The 5755-nt window shown below is 39.4% G+C and overlaps 1 long non-coding RNA gene across 1 annotated transcript; it reads right to left on the bottom strand.

The window, feature by feature from the left end:
• Positions 1–415: 415 nt before the first annotated feature.
• Positions 416–1379, bottom strand: LOC118178606. Its single transcript, XR_004756222.1, has 2 exons — positions 1322–1379; positions 416–676 (listed from the first exon to the last, which is right to left on the bottom strand). It is a non-coding gene; the product is annotated as an uncharacterized LOC118178606 (long non-coding RNA).
• Positions 1380–5755: the final 4376 nt, after the last annotated feature.

Raw genomic sequence — 5755 nt, forward strand, 5'->3', positions numbered from 1 at the left:
AACAAGATGTAATAACCAACAAATCATGAAGCATGCAATGCAAATTGTTGTTCCTATATTCCCCTTCAGTATCTATTGCTGTTACAAATGTTCACAAGGAATTTCTATTGTAGAGCATTGATAATGTTGAAATAGATCTAAAATTACTACAGCTAACGACCAATATTAGCACTGAATAAGATAGTACTAATGCTAGCTGCAGAATATATGCAGTGAAAGCTCTCCTTCGAAATAAACTATCTGATGTTGCATGTGTCATGTATGGAATTCATGCTGTAGTTTGCATCTGTAAGCACTTGAGGTACTCCTTCACAGTAAGGCATTGAAGTCTTACACTGTTTCTAGTGGACAGAACTGAGACATGCACTTCTCATCAGCCAAAGAAAGTCAGACATATATGGACAGAAAAGCCTTCTTTTTTTAAACATGTCTAATCATAATCAAAACAATTCCTCTCAGAAAGAATGTTGTTCCATACTTAGGAATTAATGACATCATTTCAATTTTATGCTGTATCATTAGGCTGTCCACAGATATTAATATTCTTTTATATTTTATCTTCACTTCTCCTTAGCACCCAGAGGTTAAGGACTGGCATTTTTGCTCACTGATTTCCAGATCTTTTCTCCTTCAGGCCCATGTCACCTTGCACAAGTTCTGTAGGCAATCAATTTTTCTGTAGGCAATCAAAAAATAAAAAATAAAAAATCTCAATGCAGTTTACAAGGCATGAGTATTGTTTACTTAATGAATGTTAGCACAGATTTCTAACTGCAAATTCTGCAAATGTGTTAGCTCGGTGATCGCTTGCCACAATCTCACAGAACACCATGCTTTGAAGACAAACAGTTCCTCAGAATTCATTTACAAGTTACGGAGAGTCATTTAAAACCTTTTAAAATTCAGAATGACATTATTTGGTGACCTATAAGCAACCCTACTACCTCTGGAACAGGCCCCAGTTCATAATGCACTTCATAGTCAGTGGAATGATAAAGGCCATCAGGCTATGAATTTTGGAAACCATTTTTAAAAAATTGCAGTTGATGCCCATGGCATCATACTGCCTAACCTTTGTCATTTGGGGAAAGATTATTCTGAAGAAGTGCCTGAATGCTCAATGCCATCTTAAAATATGAACCCCAGACTCCAATGTCCCCAAGGTTGAAAAGCTCTTCAAATCCATCAGCAAGTGTGTCCTGGCCTCAGAAGACCCACTATATGCCCGCAAGGCATATATCCATAGAAGAATTGTGTTCTGGCCCTGCAGAGTCCCCACACTTACCTTTATTAGACCATGTCCTATCCACAGCTGCCATACCTGTTTCTGTGGTCAACGCTCCTCTGGAGCTCTGGATACTTTGCACAGGCTGCTATCATGAACACTTTTGAGAGGGAAGTGAAAACAAACTACAGCTTTCCCCAGTGAAGAAATCAATCAACCTCAAACAGCTGTCATGACTGTATCCCATGTCTGGATCAATTAAAAGCCACTACATTCGCACCTCTTCATACCTGTGCCAACAGCTGTGCTATGAAGCCTGTCACCATGAAGCCCTTCACCTAAGTTTTACGTGCACTTCACTGTGCTCTGTTCATAGCCAAAGTCTTGTACATCTGTGATCTCTTTTTCAAGCACAGCAAACCACTGTGAAATTAGGTATTACGACACTGCCATATCATAACAAGATGAGAACTAGAAACAAAATTTCTCAACACAGTTTATAAGGCATGCCTACTGTTTACTTTACAAAGGCTTATTGAGAAGGAAAACATGACTTGGAAAATTCTAGATGTGATCTTGAGAGAGATGAACTTTTAAGATAGAGAACAGTGCCCTGGAAGGACTCTTTATGGTTAAAGACATCACTGCCATCTGCCTTCCCGTTCAGAGCAGCAGGAAAGACTGTTAAGGGGAGTAACAATAATGCATATTTTGCTGAGTTCCTCTATTCCTTCTGTCTTACTATTTCCTCACATAAAGTAGCAGTGTGTTCAGTATCAGCACTACCTGCAACAGCATGAATATAGCCATCACCCTGCCTTCCTGAGGACAGCTCCGGTCCTCCATCAACACATTGGTAATGCAAAACCTGCAAGTTTATTCCTGACCTTTTGATCATCCTGACCTTTTGATACAGACACTACTGGCCAGTCCAGATCTGCAACACAGTTTGCACTAGCACTGCAACCTAGAAAACACTTTTATGCATAGTGTTGCTCTAGGGGCATGAAAATGGTGTTGGCTTTCTCTGGGAGACAGCTGAAGGGTAGAAGCAGAGGGTTTTAAGGATTTGATTCTCAGGTGTGTAAGGAAGTGGTTACATGCTAGATTCTGCATGATCTTTCAACATATGCCATGGGACCAAGTCTACAGAGCACAAAGCCTAGCAGCTGTGGAAAGGAACGCTAATCCACATTGTGGAACACCTTCTTTAGAGGGAAACCAGCAGCTGTTTCTCAAGAAAGTGCTTATTTGTAATGCTGTAAAAGCCGGTGTTCATAGGAATGCCTGTTAAAAAGATACAAGTGCATCAAAGAATCTCGCTTCAGAATAAATTCCACCATTAAGCAAGCCTCGTGGTTACAATTCCAGAGTCTCCTATGAAAACGTCAGTTAATTAATCATGGTGTGTTTACTTTGCTTATTCTCTACTATTTTTATTGGTCAGTCAATTCCAGGCAAGATAAAGACTATTCTAATGACCTCAGGGTATTTGAAATCACTAGCCAATATTCAAAAGGCCATTTCTTTCTGCCGTTGACAATACATATTCTCCAAGTAGGAAAGTATGCAAATATACTTGGTTTATTAAAATCTTATGCCAGTGCTAAGGCTTTTATGACCGTGAATTCATAAGACCTGACTTACATAACTGCTTCAACTGCCTCACCTGATTGACACAACAGAAAAGTCACATTCGTTTGCCATAGTAATTACCAGATGTGATATTTCTTGTATGTCTGTCCAGGTGTCTCTGGGCAGGTATCTGTTCCAGAAATCTGGCTTAGACAAAAGTCAGTGCACTGCTTGCACACATTCATATTCTTGTTCTTTTCATTTAAAATAATACAGGTATAGCAAGCCACTTTTTTTTGTTTGTTTGTTTGTTTTTAAGCCAGAAGATTTACAATAGCAAGAAAGACCCCAACATGGGCTATCAGAAAATAGTCCCTGACTCCAGTATGAATCTCACTGACTCCAGCAGTCAGTGGAACAAGATATCAAAATAAGTCGGTCATTAGCAAATATGACAAGCGAAAGATGTGGCAGAAGCTGCAGGTGACTAGAAACTAGCCCTTCATACTGCAGCCTGCAATACTAAAAAAACACAAACAGTCAAACGTATTTTATGACCTGTCTCCAGACTGGCAGAGAGGCATAGCAGGTGAAACAACCCACATCTGAACTAGCTATATGCACAACAGAAACAAAAGCAGTAAGCAGTGCTACTGTATTCAGAACACATGTAGGAGTTTCCCTGACTGCTATGCTTACACTACAGATACACACAAGTAACAGGAATAAGATTGAGAAAGTTCAGGCTCATTCAGCAACAGTAGAGAATGACAGTGATGGAGAACCTGAAGAAAATAACACAAAACAAGACAGACCAAAGGCTTAAAATAAAAAGATATCTGTCTGAACAGGCAAAGCAGTTGGAAATAGCCTTGCTGAGCACCCTACTGTATCATAGGAGGAGGCTGCAAGTACCTGCACATGACGAGTTACAAAGGAGAAGCCCAACACATCACCACCAGATATCAACCACCCGCAAAATGGCATGAGGGAAAACAATGGCTATAGCATACTGAAAGGGGGGCAAGCAGTGAAATCTGTATGGTGGCCCACCACACAAGATTTAATGACAACAGAGAAACCACAGAAGGCATGCCCTGATTTTTTATTTCCATCTGCTCTTAATTGATAATTGCCAGAAGGTGAAGCACCACTGCAGTTCTTCTCCCAGGCATAAAGACAGTAGGGTCAGGTATGTAAACATGACATACTTCACCCCCCAATATCAAAACACACTGTTTTCACACCCCAACCTATCTAGATGATATTATAAGTCAAGAATCTAGCATATGAAGATAGAGCTGGGATCAGGAGAGGTTTTTAGGTAAAATAGTTGAACATGCTCTCCATCCCTGACAAATCCATTCAATGTATTCACCAGCAACAAGAAATTAGATTTCCTTGCACTGAAAAATGGGAGTCCCCTAGTGTTCTCCAGCTGACTTCTCATCTCCGTAATGTACCAGCATTCTTAAACACCCTGTCTTGTTCTGGTCTCTTCCAAAATCGAACCTTTGTGAAATATAGCCCAAGTAACTACATGCTGGCTACTTCATGAAACCAAAATACTGAACATGGCAAATGTGAGATAAGATCAAAAAATATTTGTATCTAAAAATTATTGTTCAGTGTCTGTACGTGACAATAGTGAGAACTGTGATGCACCTAAGTTCAAAATATTTTGAATCCTGGCTGCAATGCAGAGAAGTTTCAACAAAAACTTCATCTAAATTTGCAAGCCAGACTTATTAAAATAACCAAGTGTTTCAAAAGAAGCAGGCTATAAAATTGAAGACAGTAATGCAAAGACAGACCTAAATACTTACACAAAAATTAAAAAGGAGACAGCACAATAAACCCTACTCAATCCTAGATCTAGATTCTAGATTTTAAACTGTTGTACAGCTAGCAAGTGAATATATTCATTTATTTATTTTTATTCTCTGGAGGAGGTTTCTCATTTATGAAAATGTTTTAAAGGAAGCACATAAGGAAAAATTGATGAAGAGCTGGACTTGGGATTTATAAGGCAATTAAAGATTTTGAAGAAAGCCTAGGCCTGAAAAGAGTATAAACAGTGTAATGATAGAAAGAAAAATAACTTGAGTATGGAAAATCTATCCAAAGCCTCAGGGAACAGGATCAGGTCCTGACCCCACAGGATTTAGCACAGAAATATTTGGATTAAACTCAGCACTTTGCAGGGCTGGGATTTTGAGTGTTTAGAAAATGCAGAGTGCAAAGGGCAATTACAGGATAAAAATTTGACTCTGGTCCAGTGTACAGCTAATGCTGACTGTCTGTATCATGGGTGCTTAAAATTTTTGCTATGATGTTAGTAATTAGCAAGGCTCCTGCCTTCCTATGTAAAGGCGATTGTCATGCCCATTTAAGAAGCTGTATCAACTTTGCCTCAGAACACCAAGAGATAACAATGAAAGGCATGAAGGGTGACCAGGACAACACAGAGCCTTTGCAGGGGTAGTCCTAAACTCCATGGAAGCGCAAGGAGTCAATCCAATCCTGAAATCACAGCCACCTGCTGCTTTTCAGGAACAATGAGATCCTATGGTCTGTACAAAATGTACAAGCAGTAAGTTTCCAGGGAATGTTTGCACTGATTTCTCTCTCTTTTTTTTTTTTTTTTTTTTTTTTTTCCTAGGTTAGAAATATTAGTTAGCACTTCTATCACCTTCACTGGAGAACTCTCTGAGTAGCTCTTTAGTCCCAAATTATATACTTGGTGTGGGACTTAATTTACTGGTATTAATCATCTGAAAGGTTAACTAGTCTAACTCAGTTAGGTGTCCTTGGTGGTCAATGGAGAGAGACAGGAGTCTTGGGAGGATACTTGTCCCATCTCTCTTGGTTAATTATCTTAGCATAGCACAAATAAGTCTCAAGACCTATGTATCTCTTCCATTTCCCAGAGATGGTGTTTGTCAGCGAGTACGG

The sequence above is a fragment of the Oxyura jamaicensis genome, chromosome 1, assembly GCF_011077185.1.
Source record: "Oxyura jamaicensis isolate SHBP4307 breed ruddy duck chromosome 1, BPBGC_Ojam_1.0, whole genome shotgun sequence".
In the NCBI taxonomy this organism is placed as follows: Eukaryota; Metazoa; Chordata; class Aves; order Anseriformes; family Anatidae; genus Oxyura; species Oxyura jamaicensis.